The sequence below is a fragment of the Sarcophilus harrisii genome, chromosome 2 (assembly GCF_902635505.1).
Source record: "Sarcophilus harrisii chromosome 2, mSarHar1.11, whole genome shotgun sequence".
NCBI lineage: Eukaryota > Metazoa > Chordata > Mammalia > Dasyuromorphia > Dasyuridae > Sarcophilus > Sarcophilus harrisii.
The window spans coordinates 442,431,047-442,447,454 of NC_045427.1; positions in this window are offsets into that span (position 1 = coordinate 442,431,047).

The window sequence follows — 16,408 nt, forward strand, 5'->3', positions numbered from 1 at the left end:
CTTTCCGAACATATTACTTAGAAACCCCAAAATTTCTAAAAAAAAAAACCACCAAAAAATTAAGTTATAAAAAAACCCAATCATACATTTATTCCTAAAAATCCCAAAAAAAAAAAAAGCCCATTTAAATAAACTTAAAAAAAAAAAATCACTAAAAAAACAAAACTTTAGAAAAAAAACCACTTTTCCACAAATTAAGCTAAACCAAGAAAAATATTTGCTCTTGGATAAAGGCACAAAAAAAAAAACAAATTCCAAAACTAATTACTTTTTAGGCCATACCAATAAACTAAAAACTGACCTAAAAAAAAAAAAACAAAAAACAAAATTCAAAAAAGGAAAAAAAAAAAAACAAAATATTCTTAGCTTACCAATCTAAAACTTACTATAACACATTACCAAAACTTTTGGATTTAAAAAAATTAATCATAATAAAGGGCCAAATAAAAACAACAAATGCCCTTCTTTACAAACAAAATCCCCTTTTGGGAAAAACCATTTAAAAATTGGTGGGAAAATTGGAAACAAATGGCAAAACTGGGCAGATCCATACTTCCCGTACACCAAATAAAAGGCAAATTTCATACCAGCATAAAAAGAAAATTAAAAAAAGGAACAAGGATTTTACCTCCAAACATTGGGGGAAAATTTTTACCAAAAACTAAAATTTTTATCACAAAAGAAAAAATTCAATACCAAACTAAAATTTTTTTACAAAACAAAACTAAGCAACAAATTAAAAACAAAAACTGGGAAAAAATATTTTTTAACAAATTCTATAAAAACCTCATTTCCAAAAAAATTGAAATTAACTCAATTTTAAAAAAACCATTCTCCAATTGAAAAAATGGTAAAATAAACAACAATTCTCAAATGAAAAAGGCTTTTCAGTCATATAAAAAAATCCCAAGCTAAATCAAAAAGCAAATTAAAACAATTTAAAACCACACACACCCTTCAATTGGCTAAAACAAAAAAATTATTTTGAGGGATCGGGAAAAACACATTATTCATTGTTTAGTTGTAACAATCCAACCATTTTGAATATTTGGAACTATCTCAAAATTATCAAACTTCATACCCTTTATCCATTTATACGGGATTATATCCAAAAATTATAAAAAGGGGAAAACCTTAATTCACAATTTTTTCCCCTTTTTAGGGCAGAAACCAAACAAATGTCCATCATTGGAAAATGAAAAAATTGTATATAAAATTAGGAATATTACGTTCTGAAGAAAACCAACAAATTTCAAAACCGGAAAACAAAACATCTAAGGAAAAAAACGGGACCAGGAATCAATATACTTTCCCCAAACAGAAACCCATCCCCAATCCCATCCTCAACACAAAATCAACCAAATCATTTCTAAACAGAAAACAACACTTCCCAAAAAAAACCAATACTAAAAACCATTACATTGTTCCCATCCCTATTTACACACCCATCTTTATTTTTCACAACTAAGTTTAACAATCATTCTTTTTAACAAAATAATTTTGTCATTATCTTTTGGGTTCCAAAATTTTAAAATTTTAAAATCCCACCACCGCCTTTAAGGGGGGGTAAGGTTGAACAAGATTTGAATTTTAATCTTAAATTACCCATTATATATCCTTAAATTAAAGGCAAAATAAAAAAAAAAACTAACTACACAAAATAATCTTCAATTTACTTCTTTCATATCTTTTTGCCTGGACACATATTCAAAATCAAACAAAGATACCCCTTTCTAACCCAACTTTTCCAGTCATTATTTCTTTTCCCTAAAACTTCCCAACAAGGGACTGTTTTTCTTTTTCAGTGTTTTATACAGTGGCATTTACAGAAGGCATTTAATAAATGTTTATTAACAACTGATTATTGCCTTAGCTAATAAAATAATAAGTTTAAAGGATTTAATTGGATGATTAATGGTAAGGTTAATTTTTGAAATTGATCATAACATCTTTTCTACAAAATTCATATATAGAAACTTAAAAAAACAAAGTAAAAAACTAACTTTATTGTACTAAGATATTTTTAGGTTAAAACTAGAGTGCTCTAAATAAAAAGGAAAAAACAAAGACATAAACAAAGGAAAAAAAAACTTTCCATTGTACTATCCTGTTATATATCATCCTAGTAAAGCACCTCAATTAGATATTTAGTCAATAATATATTAAGAAGATTGATTTGGAGGACTTCTGGCCAAGATGGCGGCGAGGAGGCACACAGGTGTGTAAGCTCTGCATTTTCTCTCAGGATCCATCTCATTACAAGCCTCTGAATTAATGCCTGACTGAAAAAAAAAAACCACAAACAGTTACCAAGAGAAGACATCCTTGAGATTCGCCAGGAAAGGTCTGTTTTTGCTTGAGGGCGGGACGGTTTTAGATCGGGCACAGGCTGAGGGCAGACAGTGGCAGTGAGAGCTCGGCAGGCAGCTCACAGCCGAGCAGACCAGAGTGGGTGGAGTGTGATCTCAGCCGTCTCTGCAGGGAGAGCTTCGCTACAGGATTGGATACTTTGCCCTGGCAGCAAGTCTCTGCCCCAGCAGAGAAGCTAAAAACACCAGGGGTGAAGAATACAACCCCAAACAGCTGGAGTTCCTTGGGACCGGCCACCCCTCCCCCACAGCATCTCAGCACGCTCTCAGAGCGCAGGCGCAGCACAGTCCTGCTAGTGCCTCGCTGCTGCCCCTGCAGTCTGTAGAGGAAGCTCAGTAACACCACCCAGGCCCCCCTCTCCCAAACAAAGCAGATTCCATTTGGGGTTTTCTTCCTTTTTTTCTTTGCTAGTTTGTCTCTGATTCTTCTCTGACAATGAGCAAAAAGTTAAAAAGGACTTTAACAATTGACAGCTTTTATACGGACAGAGAACAGACTCTAAACCCTGAGGAGACTAAAACAGATTATCTTCAGGTGAATCCCACAGGGAGGATCATCTGTTCCTCAGCACAGATGAATCTCATAGAAGAAATTAAAAGGCTCTCACAAGAGAGCTAGAAGAAAAATGGGAAAAGGAGAGGGAGGGCAAGAGAGTCTGGAGAAGTCATCCCATCATTTAAGACAAGTGGATAAAGAAATAAAATCCTTGAAAAAATAGGATTAGTGAACTGGAAACAGAAAATAGCTCTCTAAAGAATAAAATTGGCGAAATGGAAAAACATTCCATAGAACAAATTGGACAATTAGAAAAAGATATTTAAAAAGTGAGTGAAGAAAACACTTCATTGAAAATCAGAATAGAACAAATGGAATTGAATGACTCGAGGAGACAAGAAGAATCAGTCAAGCAAAACCAAAAAAAACCAAACAATGGAGAAAAATTGAAAACCTTCTTGGGAAAACAATAGATAAAATAGGTCTAGAAGAGACAATCTAGGAATTTGGACCCCAGAAAATGATTGAAAAAAGAGCCTGGACACTTTTTCCAGGAAATTATCAAAGAGAACTGCCCAGAAGTCATAGAAACAGAGGAGTAAAATAGACATTGAAAGGTTTATTGATCACCCACTGAAAAGGGATCCTAAAATCAAAACACCAAGAAATATAGCGCCAAATGCAGAACCCTCAAACGAAAAAAAATACTCCAAGTGGCTAGAAAAAACCCAATTCAAATATAGGAACCACAATAAGGATCACCCAAGATCTAGCAGCATCCACATTAAAAGATCAAAGGGCCTGAATATGATATTCCGAAAGCTAAGGAACTCAGTATGCAACCAAAAACTACACAGCAGAATGACATCTTTCCAGGAAGAAGAATCATTCAATAATCAGTAATTTCACCTATTTTTGGTGAAAAGACCAAAACAACAAAAGTTTGATCTGCAAATATAGAACTCAAAAAACCTAAAAAGGTAAAAAGAAATCTGGGAACTATATTTCTGCTGTAAAATTATAAAAAAATGCATTATACCTTGTTCCGAAATTAGAGGTGGAAAGAACATTTATCAGAAAAAGGTAAAATGGAGGTACTATATCTCACAAAAGCAAAAAACCTTATATCTGAGAGAAAGAATGGAGGGATAAATATAGTGGTATTTTACTGCAAAATTGACTTTAAGAAAAAAGTTTAGACATATTCAATATACGGTGAAACTTCTCCCATCTCATTGAAAAGTGAAAAGGGAAAAGTGAAAAGGGAAGGAATAAGCTAAGCAGAAGGGAATACAGAAACTGAGAGGGAAAGGAGTAAGATAGGGGGAGGAACTCAATATTAGGAAAACTATTAGCATAATTGACTATATCAATAAGCAAACTAACAAAAACCATATGATCATCTCAATAGATGCAGAAAAAGCATTCGATAAAATCCAACATCCATTCCTAATAAAAACACTTAAGTATAGGAATAAATGGACTTTTCTTAAAATAGTCAGGAGCATATATTTAAAACCATCAGTAAGCATCATATGCAATGGGGAAAAACTGGAATCTTTCCCAGTAAGATCTGGAGTAACAAGGTTGCCCACTGTCACCTTATTATTCAATAATGTATTAGAAACACTAGCCTCAGGCAATAAGAAGTCAAGAACGAGATTAAAGGAATCAGAATAGGCAGTAGAACCAAACTATCCTCTTTGCAGATGATATGATGGTATACTTAGAAAGAACCCTAGAGATTCTGAAAAGCTATTAGAAATAATCCATAACTTTAGCAAAGTTGCAGGTTATAAAATATATCCCCATAAATCCTCAGCATTTTTATACATCACCAACAAAATCCAACAGCAGGAGATACAAAGAGAAATTCCATTCAGAATAACTGTCAACAGCATAAAATATTTGGAATCTATCTACCAAAGGAAAGTCAGGAATTATATGAGCTAAATTACAAAAAAACTTTTCCACACAAAATAAAGTCAGACTTAAACAATTGGAAAATATCAAGTGTTCCTGGATAGGCTGAGCGAATATAATAAAGATAAATACTCCTAAACTAATCTATTTATTTAGTGCTATACCAATCAGACTTCCAAGAAAATATTTTAATGATCTAGAAAAAATAGCAACAAAATTCATATGGAATAATAAAAGGTCAAGAATCTCAAAAGAATTAATGAAAAAAAAATCAAATAAATGTGGCCTCGCTGTACCTGATATAAAACTATATTATAAAGCAGCAGTCACCAAAACCATTTGGTATTAGCTAAGAAATATATTAGTTGATCAGTGGAACAGGTTAGGTACACAAGATAGAATAGTCAACTATTCTATCAACTATCAAGCTTCTCTGTATTCATCCTACTGGTTGTTTCCTACAGGGAATTGATTTTCTTATCCACTGTATCTTTTAATGAATAACATAACTTATCCAGACCCTCTTGCAAAGTTTTCCTTTCTCTTCCCAATTTTTCTTCTAGCTCTCTTTTAAAAGTCTTTTTAATTTCTTCTATGAGAGCCTTATGTTATGGGGACAAGATTATATCACCATTTGGGGCTTCATCTGGAGTCAATCTGTTTTTAATCTCCTCATGGTTTGAAATCTGCTCTCTATCAGTATAGATGCCCACTTTAACTTTTTACTTATATGTCTTTCCAAGTTTTTTTCAAAAAATATTTCCTTTGTCATTTCTTTCAGCAGAGTAGTGTTTCATGACATTCAAATACCTTATCTTGTTCAGCCATTCCCAATAAAGACAGATCCCCTCAGTTGCTAATTTCCCACCATGAAAGGAGCTATTATAAATAGTTTTATTAACATGTCTTTTACCTTTTTTAGAAAAGTCTGCTGGGTGTATAGATCTAGCAGTGGTATTGTTAGTTGCAAAAATATAGCACTTTGAACACAGTTCCATATTGTTCTTCAGAATGGTTTGGTCTGTTCAGATCCTGTAGCAGTATATTAGTGTCACTATTTTCCTACATGCATAATTTATCATTTTTCTTTTCTGACATCTAAATCAACCTGATGGGTGTGAGGTGGTACTTGAAATTTATTTAATTTGCATTTTTTGAATTATTAGTGATTTAGATCAGTTTATATGATTATTGATACCTTCTGTTTCTTCCCCTGAAAATTACCTGTTCATAACCTTTAATCATATTAATTGGAGAATGACTCCCATTTTTAAAATTCAATTGGTTCAGTTCTCTATATATTTGAGAAGTGAGGCATTTATCAGAGAATGGTTTTATGAATTTTTTTTCTTCAGTGCCTTTTTCTTCCTGCCTTTCTTCTAATTTTGCCTACATTACTTTTATTTATGCAAAACTTATTTTTTATCCATTTTTACTTGTTGTAAAACTTTCTATCTCTTATTTGATGATGAATTGTTCTCCTTTCCATGTCTTCCATGTTCCCTAGTTTGTTAATAATATCATGTACCTGCTTCAAGCTTATCTTGTTATATATTATAAGATGCTGTTCTAGGTTTAGGTTCTGCTAGATTTTTCACAGTGCTTTTTAAAATCTCTTGCCTCAATAACTGGGATCTTTCAGTTGATAAAATACTAGGCTATTTTGCTCATTTGCTTCTGTATATTGTGTAGTTAATTTATTCTATTGATTAATTCCTCTATTTTTACCCAAATTATTTTAATGATTAACAGTTTTTAATATATATCTAATATTGATACGCTTTCTTGTTTCGTTTTTTTAAATCGAATCCTTTGGTAGTTTTGAATTTTTATTCCTCCAGATGTATTTTTAATTTTTTCAGATTTAAAGTAATTTTTGATAATCTGATTGTCATGACATAATAAATAAACTTATTTAGGTAGTATTATCATCTTATTACATTGGCTCAGTCTAATCATGGGCATTTAATATTTATCCAATTATTTAGATGTGTCTTCATTTATGTGATGGGTGTGTAATTATTGTGTTTTTATAGTTCCTGAATGTGTCTTAGAAAGTAGATTCACAAGCATTTTAAAGTATCTGAAACTATATTAAATTGATTATCTCTGTCTCTTCTGGTTGAGTTTTGTTTATAAAATATAGAAATACTAATGATTTTTGTGTGTTTATTTTATATCCTGAAACTCTGTTAAATTTATTCATTGCTTTAACTATTTTCTTAATTAACTCACTAGTATAATATCATATTTGTGTGTGTGTGTGTGTGTGTGTGTGTGTGTGTGTGTGTGTGTGTGTAATTTCCTCATTACCTGCATTGGTTCTTTGAATTTCTTTGTTCGTCTCTTATTGTTATAGCTACCATCTCTAGGAAAATATTGGATAATATTAGTTATAATGGACATCCTTGTTTCACTCCTGATATTGTGAAAAGACTTCTAATTTTGCCCCATTTCACTACTTACAGCTTTTAAAGATTGATTTATTTCTATATTTCTGGTGTTATAAATAGGAATAAGTTCTGTGGGTGTTGTTACTGATGTGGTCAACTATGTTTATCACTTTCTTAATACTGAACCTTTCCTACATTCCTGACAGCTGCTCATAGAGTATGATCTTTGTGATATATTGCTTTAATCTTTTTGCTACTACTTTATTTTAAAATTTACATCAATATTTACTGGGGAAATTAATGTATAGTTTTCTTTCTCTATTTTTGCTCTTACTTGATTATATATCAAAACCATATCTGTGCCATAGAAATGGTTTATTTTATTTAAACAATTTGTATAATAATGGAATTAATTGTTATCTAAACACTGATAGAACAGCATGTAAATATATCTGGTTCAGGGTTGCTGTTGTTTTTTTCATAGGGAGTTGATAATTGACTTATTCAATTTCTTTTTCTAAGATATGGTAAAATATTCTATTTCCTTTGCTATTAAATTAAGTAATTGACATTTTTTTGCAAATATTTTTGCAAGTATTCATCCTTTTCATTTAGAGTGTGAGTTTTACTAATACATAATGGTGTTAAGAAGTTCCCAATAAATGCTTTAAATTCACCTTCATTGGTAGTACATTTAACATTCTGATTTTTGTTACTTGTAATTTTGATTTCTTCTTTTTTAAATCAAAATTAGCACTGTTTTATGTTTTATTGTTTTATTCATAAAAATATATATCTAGTTTTATGTATTAGTTTATTTTTAAATCAATTTTACTAATCTAATTTTAAGGATTTTGGGGGGGTACAATTGGGAATTTTTATTTTTTTTAGTTGCATGCCCAATTCATCTACTCCTTTTTCTGTTTTATTGATGTGTTTAGAGAAATGAAATTTTCCCTGTACATTGCTTTGGCTATATCCCACAAATTTTGTTACATTGACTTTTTGTTGTCCTCTTTAACAAAATTATTGTTATCATGATTTGTTCTTTCAGCTAGCTACTCATTTGTAGAATTAGATTATTTAGTTTCCAAATAGCTTTTAATCTATGTTTCAAAGGTGTTTTGTGAAATTTAATTTATATTGTATTATCGTCTAAAAAATAGCAATTAACGTTTTTGCTTTTTCTAGATTTGAGGAGGCTTTTAATGCCCTAATTCATGGTCATTTTTTGTGAATCTGCAGCTAAAAATAAGGATACTTCTTCCTAAAACTACTCAATATTCTCCAGAGATCTATATGTCTAACTTTTCTAAGATTCTATCCATCTCTTTAACTTCTTGTTTATTTTGTGGTTAGATTTATCTATTGCTGAGAGAGGTAAATTGAGATCCTTTATTAGTATTGTTTTATTTTCTATTTCTTCCAATAATTCACTTAACTTTTCCTTCAATAATTTGGATGTTCTACCATCTGGTGTATATCTGTTCAATACTTACATTAATTCATTATCTATGGCATTTTTTTTTTTAGCAAAATGTAGTTTCTCTAATTATCTCTTTTAAGTAGGTCTATTTTTGTTTTTTCATTATCTGAGATCATGATAACTGCCCCTACTTCTTTTTCTTATGCATCAGGCCCTTATTTTAACTGTGTCACTTTTAATTTCAAGTGTGTCTCTTGTAAATAACATATCACTCAATTCTGATTTCTAATTGATTCTTCTATCCTCTTCTACATTATAATTGAATTCATTTTATTCACATTCACAGTTATGACTGCTAATTCTGTATTGCCTTTCATCCTATTCTCTTCTAATCATCCTAAAAAAAACCAAAAAACAAAAAACTGTGTCCCTTCTTCAAATGTTTATTTTGCTTCTGACATTGCCTCCCTTGATCTATCCTTTCTCTTATCACCACCCCTTCTTCTCAGCCCATTCCCTTCCTACTTCCCTGTTGACTAAAATTTTCCATATCCATGTATACATGTGTATATATGTTCAAACACTGCCCATTCCCCATCCCCTTCTATTTTCACTTTCATGGTAAAAACTTCCTTGTGTACCTTTTTACATCAGATAATTTTCAACAGTCTTTCTCCCCCTTCTTCCCTTTGCTCAATCCATCCTTTTTTCATTTTTGTGTTTTTCTTTTGAGATCATCTCCTCTTCTTCCAAATTCATACCTTTAAACTTCACTATCTTCATTGTAATTTTATGATTGGGTCCTTTTTCATGTTACCTTATATTTCCAGCCTATTTCTTGACTTTGGACTTTATATCAGAGCTAAGCTCTGCTCACTTTAGGGGACAATAGGAATACCAGGCCCAATCTTTTGACTATTATGTCCTGCTACTTTCACTGATAGGTCCTGGAGGCCTGCAAGCTTTCAGTTCCAAGATGGTACCATCTGATGAGAGTTCTGGTGATTGCCTACTTAGTTTGTACTCTGGTTTTTACTCAGGAAAGGGTTCTGCCTCCTAAAGATCACAGCTGCTTTGCTCTGGAGCTGACATAGAACTAGAAAATGAGTAATAGCAAGTACTTCTAAATGTACCCAGTCCTATAATCAGTACTAGTATAAGAATTTCCTACAATATCTTTCTGACCAGGCACTCAGTCCCTTTACCATCTCTGGAAACTGGGGTCTCCTATAATAACTCTGAAGACCCACAGCTGGTATGACTTCCACTTGAGCCATGCTTGTAGTCATCTTCAATGTCTACACTTCTTTTTCTAAACTGCCCAAGACTTTATAACGGTTTTAAAACTGTGGGTCACAATCCCATATGGGATCACATAACAATGTGGGGGTCATGAAATTATGCCTAGTTTTCAGGAAATGTTTAATTTGTATACCCATTTAATATATGTTTATACTAAGTGTTGAGTAAAATTTTGGGGTGTCAAAAGGTATTTTGAGTGGAAAAAGTTTAAGAAGCCCTGTTCTAGACTGACTTGCACATAGAAGCTACTTTAGCAAATATTTACTGACTTTAATTTAAACATTTCCAGGGGTCCTCAACTAAGGCGTATGGGCTAGATGCGGCAGCTGAGGACATTTAGTTCCCTTATCCAGGCCTATGAAGTTTCTTTATTTAAAGGCCCACAAAACAAAGTTTTTCTTTTACTCTAGTCTGGCCCTCCAACAGTCTGAGGGACAGTAAACTGGCCCCCTATTTTAAAAGTTTGAGGACCCCTGATTTAGACTATTCTTTAATCCACCATGTATACTTAGCCAAGTCACTTCATATTTCAGCCTGAGTGCTTTTCAAAATTCTATAAAATTGAAGAAATGAAGAAATAGTACCCCATTTGGTTCATATGTTAATGAGCCAAATTATAATAATTCCTAGAAGAGAATCTTCTGGAAAAATCTGTGCATTTTACAAGCATTACCTTCATATTCATTCCAAAGAGGAGAAAGTTCATGATGCTTTAGTGATTCCAGATATACTGACCTCACTCTCCCACCCTCATCACAGTCCCATCAGATGCAGAGAAAACTGTGGAGACTATGTCAACATGCTATTTATTAGACCAGTCTGAGTCAAACATGTTTAAATAAAAAGAAGCATTTGGAATATTTAACAGGATCAAAAATAGAAGATTATAGAGATTTGAAGCCTTTTAATAAATATTAAAGATACATCATCCTCTCTACCCCCCTCCATACTTGGCTGTGCATCAAGCGTGGAGGAGAAACAGACAGATGCAGAATTCAAAAGTCAGAGGGCCTTTATCTTTTCAGCAACATCTTGTGACAGGTAGAGAAGAAATATGCATTGTATTTAGTTGAGAAGAAAGAAAATGGTGTAAAAATAAGACCCACCCAAATCAAAGCTCAGATTATGAATTTGTGAGCTCAATAAAATAAAATTATAAGACAACCATTTTTCTTCTCCTTTCCTATTCTCTTAATTGAAAATCCATTCCTCTATGTGTTACTGCCCTCTAAGGTGCCCAAGTCTTCGTGTTTAACACAGACAACTTAACTTTTGAAAAACACTATGTAATGTCAATTTTTTAGACATTAAAATATTTGGATTTATTTTTAAAAACCATATTAGAAATTCCTTCCCTTCTCACCTTCCTCCCTGCTATATCCTGTGCCCTTAACTGATGTCTACCTTATTTTCCCCTAGGCATGGCTCTGACCCAAATCCAAAAGTTAGTTATTTCCTCTAGAGTCCCTGAAATAGCACCTTATACTTATTCTTCTGGTCTACTGAATCCTTTATCTTGGTTTGGTGGCAGAAAACATTTTCCTACCTAAACCAAATGAGTGGTCAACTACATACCTATCAAGTTATAAGTTCCTTGAGGTAAAGGATATATATCTTTTATCTTTATTGGCCTTTAGTGCAGTTTAGGATGGAGTCTGTACCTAGTAGACATTCAGTAAATATCTTCCAAATTTTTACCAAAGAGAAACAAATATTTACTAAGCACATACTACAGAAATAGATTTATTCTAGTTACTATAGTGTAAACAAAAGAGAAAAGACATTTCCTATTTTCAGAGAACTTGCAATATATGTGGAAAGACAAGATTAGGGGAAGTGTAGTAAAAATAATATGTTGTTATTCATCAGAAAACCTGAGTTCAAGTTATGGTCTGACATTGGTAGCTATGTGATCTTGAATAAGTCTTTTATCCTCTTGCTCATTCTGTAAAATATAGTTGCCAAGAGATGGAGCCAAGATGGAGGATTAGCAGGAATAAATATAGTAACCTCCCCTCACAATTTTTCCAAAGAAATCTAAAAATATCACTCAAATGAATATTATTGGGAGACTTAAGTGGAACAAATCACCATGAATCACTGCTATAGCCTAAGTATGTATAAGGACATAAATAGAAGTATCTGAGAACTTTGAGACAGCTTTTCTTCATGAATGGCCACGTAGAACATTCCAGTTCAAGAAGAGATAAAATCCCATATCCAGCATAGAAGGTCCAAATTTCTGAAGGATATATAAACAGGTGCCAATTGGTAACTTCATCACTCTCTAAATAATTTTAGGTCATAGTTCTATGGAAGACTAAGAAGGGACCTATACCTAGAGGTGGACTTCAAGGATGCTACCTGTGTTCCAAACAAGGAGTAAATTCAGAATAAAAAAAAATAGGTGTGTTGCTCAAAACTAAGGGAAAAATAGGATTTTAGCTTCAGGCTCCTCCTTAGTCTGAAGTCTGAAAAAGAATAATCAGGTCAGGAATCCCAAGAGAAAACCCAGAAGTCTGTTACTCTGAAAAAGCAAAGCCTTCTAAGTGGCTAATAGTGGCTGAATCCAGAAACAATTTGTTGAAATTACATAGGGTACAAGCCTATAGACTTCTTCAGACTCAAAATCAGATCAAGAATATTTAGAGCTCAGACTTAGGGCAGGAGAGCAAACAATCAAACTTTACCTTGAATAAGACCTTTTGGGAAACACTGAAAGCTTATAGGTCCCCAGTTTGAGCAGTCTTTGAGATCATGGAATGACATAGCACTCAATATTCCAAGAAAATAATAACAGGAAAGATCCAGACCTTCCTTACAGATTCTGAAGTCAGGAAGAAGACTGGAAGAGTGAACAAAAAAGAAACAAAAATAATCCCACTATTAAAAAAAAAAAACTATTATAGTGATGATGATGCTAAAACAGAGGAGAATTACTCTAAAATGCTAATAAACAAAATTTCAGAGAAAAAACAAAACTTCATCACAAATTCCATAAAAATCCTTAGGAGAGGTGAAGCAAGAATTTAAAAGAAGTTTCCTTCATTTAAGTAAATGAAATTAGAGCAGTAAAGGGAAAAATGTAAAAGAAATGAGAGCTTGAAAAAAAATGGAACAGGAACATAAATTTAATACAAGATACAAAACTTTGCCCAAACAACAAATCCTCCGAAAATTAGAATGCACCATGTATAAGTTAGTAACTAAGTAAAATAGAGAGCCAAAAAAAGCTAAGAATGGACAGAACATTGTCTGAACTCTTTTTGGCTTCCCTCAGAAACAAATCTCTAGATGGATTTTGGAGTGGCAGAACCCACTAATATTTGGAGTGTAATAATTTCTAGCTTAAGATATCACGAAAGGACTTCAGGAAAGTCTGTCTCAATCAGAATCACAATCCAATACAATTGCAGCATGGGGAAGTCCTGCGAGGGAAAGCCTGGTGCAAGAAGGTCCTGTGCAAGGAATCTACCTGGAGGCTCTTAGCTAAAAACAGTAGCATTGATTACTCTGTCCTTGTTCAAAAAACCACATCAGCAGACCAGCTATGAGACCTCTAACACAATCACAGAAGACAAATTGTGAGTGCCTGACCCCAGCATAATAGAAGGAATTTGGCCAGGCTACTCAGTGCAGTGGGAAAGCTTGCAACATTGGCTCCAGTGCAATCAGTGAGAAGCCCCTGCGGAGGAATCTCAGAACAATATCTCCTGCTCTCTAAGAGTACACCTCAATCGATTTAAAAAATGAACAAAAAAAAGCAAAAAAAGAGCTTTTACCATAGAGAGCTACTATGGAGATAGGAAAGACCAGAACACAAACCAAAAAGAGGACAGCAAATGCAAAATGTCTGCAGATAAAGTCTCAAAGGAGGACATGAACTGGTCTTCAGGTTAAAGGGCTCCCTTAGAAGAGTTAAAAGAGGATCTAAAGAGACATAGAAAAAATAGGGAAAATAAATGAGAGCATTACAAGAGAGTTATGAAAGCTTTTGGGGAGAAGCCAATACTTTGGAAAAAGAAGTACAGAAATTGACTGAAGAAAATAACTCCTTAAAAAAATAGAATTGGTAAAATTCTTTTTTTTTTAAGTAAGTAAAATGGGGTAAATCATACCACATGAAGAGGCATAAAAGATCTATTAAACTTTTGGGAAGGAAGGCAGGGGATTGAGCAATGTTTAAAACTTAATTGCATTAGATTTGGCTCAAAGAAGGAATAAAATACATACTTAGTTTGGTATAAAAATTTGTCTAACTCTATAGGCTTATAGAAGGTCAAAAGGGAAGGAAAGGCAGAAGCTAATAGAAGGGAGGACAGAAATAAAAGAAGAAATGGATAAAAAAAAAGTGGGTGAGGCTAAAAAAAAATAGGGCATAGTGAGGGAGGTAGTAGTCATAAGCAATAAAATGGTAAGGAAGGAAAGGATGAAAAAGGAAACAAAAGTATAACTTGGAAAAAATAGGATAGTGGGAAATACAGAATTAGTAATCATGTGATCAGAATAGTGAACCCTGCTTTTTTTTATTTCAACTGAAGCATAATAAATTCTGTTCTGGCCTTTTACCTTGAGTCTTCATGTCACTTTATGTGTCAAATATGTTTCTTGTAAATAACATGTTGCAGGATTCTGTTTTTTATTTGTTCTGCTATTTGTTTCTGTTTTATGGGAGAGTTCATCCCATTCATGTTAACCGGTTCTGTATTTCCCTTCATCCTATTTTCTCCCCTGTATATAATTTTGTTCTGTCTTTCCACCTTATCCTTATTTGTGTGTTTCTTTTTTACCTATACCACCCACTAGCTTATCTTCTATCATCCTGTAATGTCCTGGCTAAGCTCTCTGGAGGGCGTCAGGATCAAAGTCCTTGGTCTTTAGGAGAAGTGAAGGAAGAAGGCAAGCTGCCAAGTGGATTGTCAAAGATGGATTCTGCACCTTGAAGTCTGGAGCCTGAAGTCTTCCCTGCTGAGCGTGCTGCAGCAGACTCTGATTATCTCCTTCAGCCTTCTAATCCTTCCCTAAGATTACCTCACCAGAACACATTCAGTAGGTGCCAATCCTGAGGAGAGCCACCACATCACCATATCGTCTAAGTATATGTTTATAGAACTGTTATCTCACATTGAGTGCTGTCTCAGATTCAAGTACCCCTTTTCAGAATTCTAGCCCTCTGCAATCTTTCCAGCTCTCTATATCATCCTTCCTCCTTCTCTTACTAATTTTTTAATGCACCCCATCCACTACTTTATCTTCAATATTCCCTCCTGCTTCTTAGTAGTGATTTTTTAACCCTCTCCACCCATTGCCTTATCTTATATTAACCCTTCCCCCTCTTCTAGTACCTTTTTTTCCTAGTATTCCTGCCTTTGTTTCTATCCTGTCCTTTCATTTTCTTTTCCTCTTTCTCCTCCTACTTCTTTATAGGATTAAATAAATTTCTATACCCAACTGAATGATTAATTTATTCCCTCTCAAAGCCCAAATTAATGAGATTAAGCTTATGCCCTTCCCTTTGGTTCCCTAGATTGTAATAGGTCTTTTGAAAGTCTTTGTTGGAACTAATTATCCCATTATACCTTCCCTTTCCTTTTTTTTTCAGCACGGATCTTTTCCTACCCCTTATTGTCTTTTTCTTTGATGTCATCACATCAGAGTCCATTCACAACCACATCCTCAGTCCCTATAATGCCTCCCTTTGTCTACACCAGTGTCAGATACAGTTATTGAGTTACAGATATTGTTTTCCCATATAGGGAATTAAACAGTCTAACCTTTAAATATATATTTTCCCCTGTTTACCTTTTTATGCTTCTCTTGAGATCTATTTTTGTAGATTGAATTTTCTATTTAGTTCTATTTTTTTATTAAAGCTTTTTATTTACAAAGTGGATGCATGGGTAATTTTTCCAATATTGACCCCTGCAAAACCTTTTGTTCCAAATTTTTCCCTCCTATCTCCCACCCCATCTCCTAGCTGACAGGTAGTCCAATACATGTTAAATATGTTGAAATACATGGTAGATCCAATATATGTATACATATTTATACAGTTATCTTGTTGCACAGGAAAAATCAAATCAAAAAGGAAGAAAAAGAAAAACTGGGAAAGAAAACAAAATGCAAGCAAATAACAACAGAGAGAGGGAGAATGCTATATTTTGTTCACACTCTGTTCCCATGATTCTCTATCTGGGTGTAGATGGCTCTCATCATCACTGAACAAGTAGAGCTGGTTTGAATCATCTCAATATTGAAGAGAGCCATATCTGTCAGAACTGATCATTCTATAGTCTTGTTGTTACTGTATATAATGATCTCCTAATTCTGCTCATTTCACTCAGCATCAGTTCATGTAGGTCTCTCCAAGCCTCTCTGAAATCATTCTGCTGGTCATTTCTTACAGAACAATAGTATTCCATAGTATTTATATACCATCATTTATTCAGCCATTTCAATTTATGGGCAGCCATCCAGTTTCCAATTTCTTGCCACTACA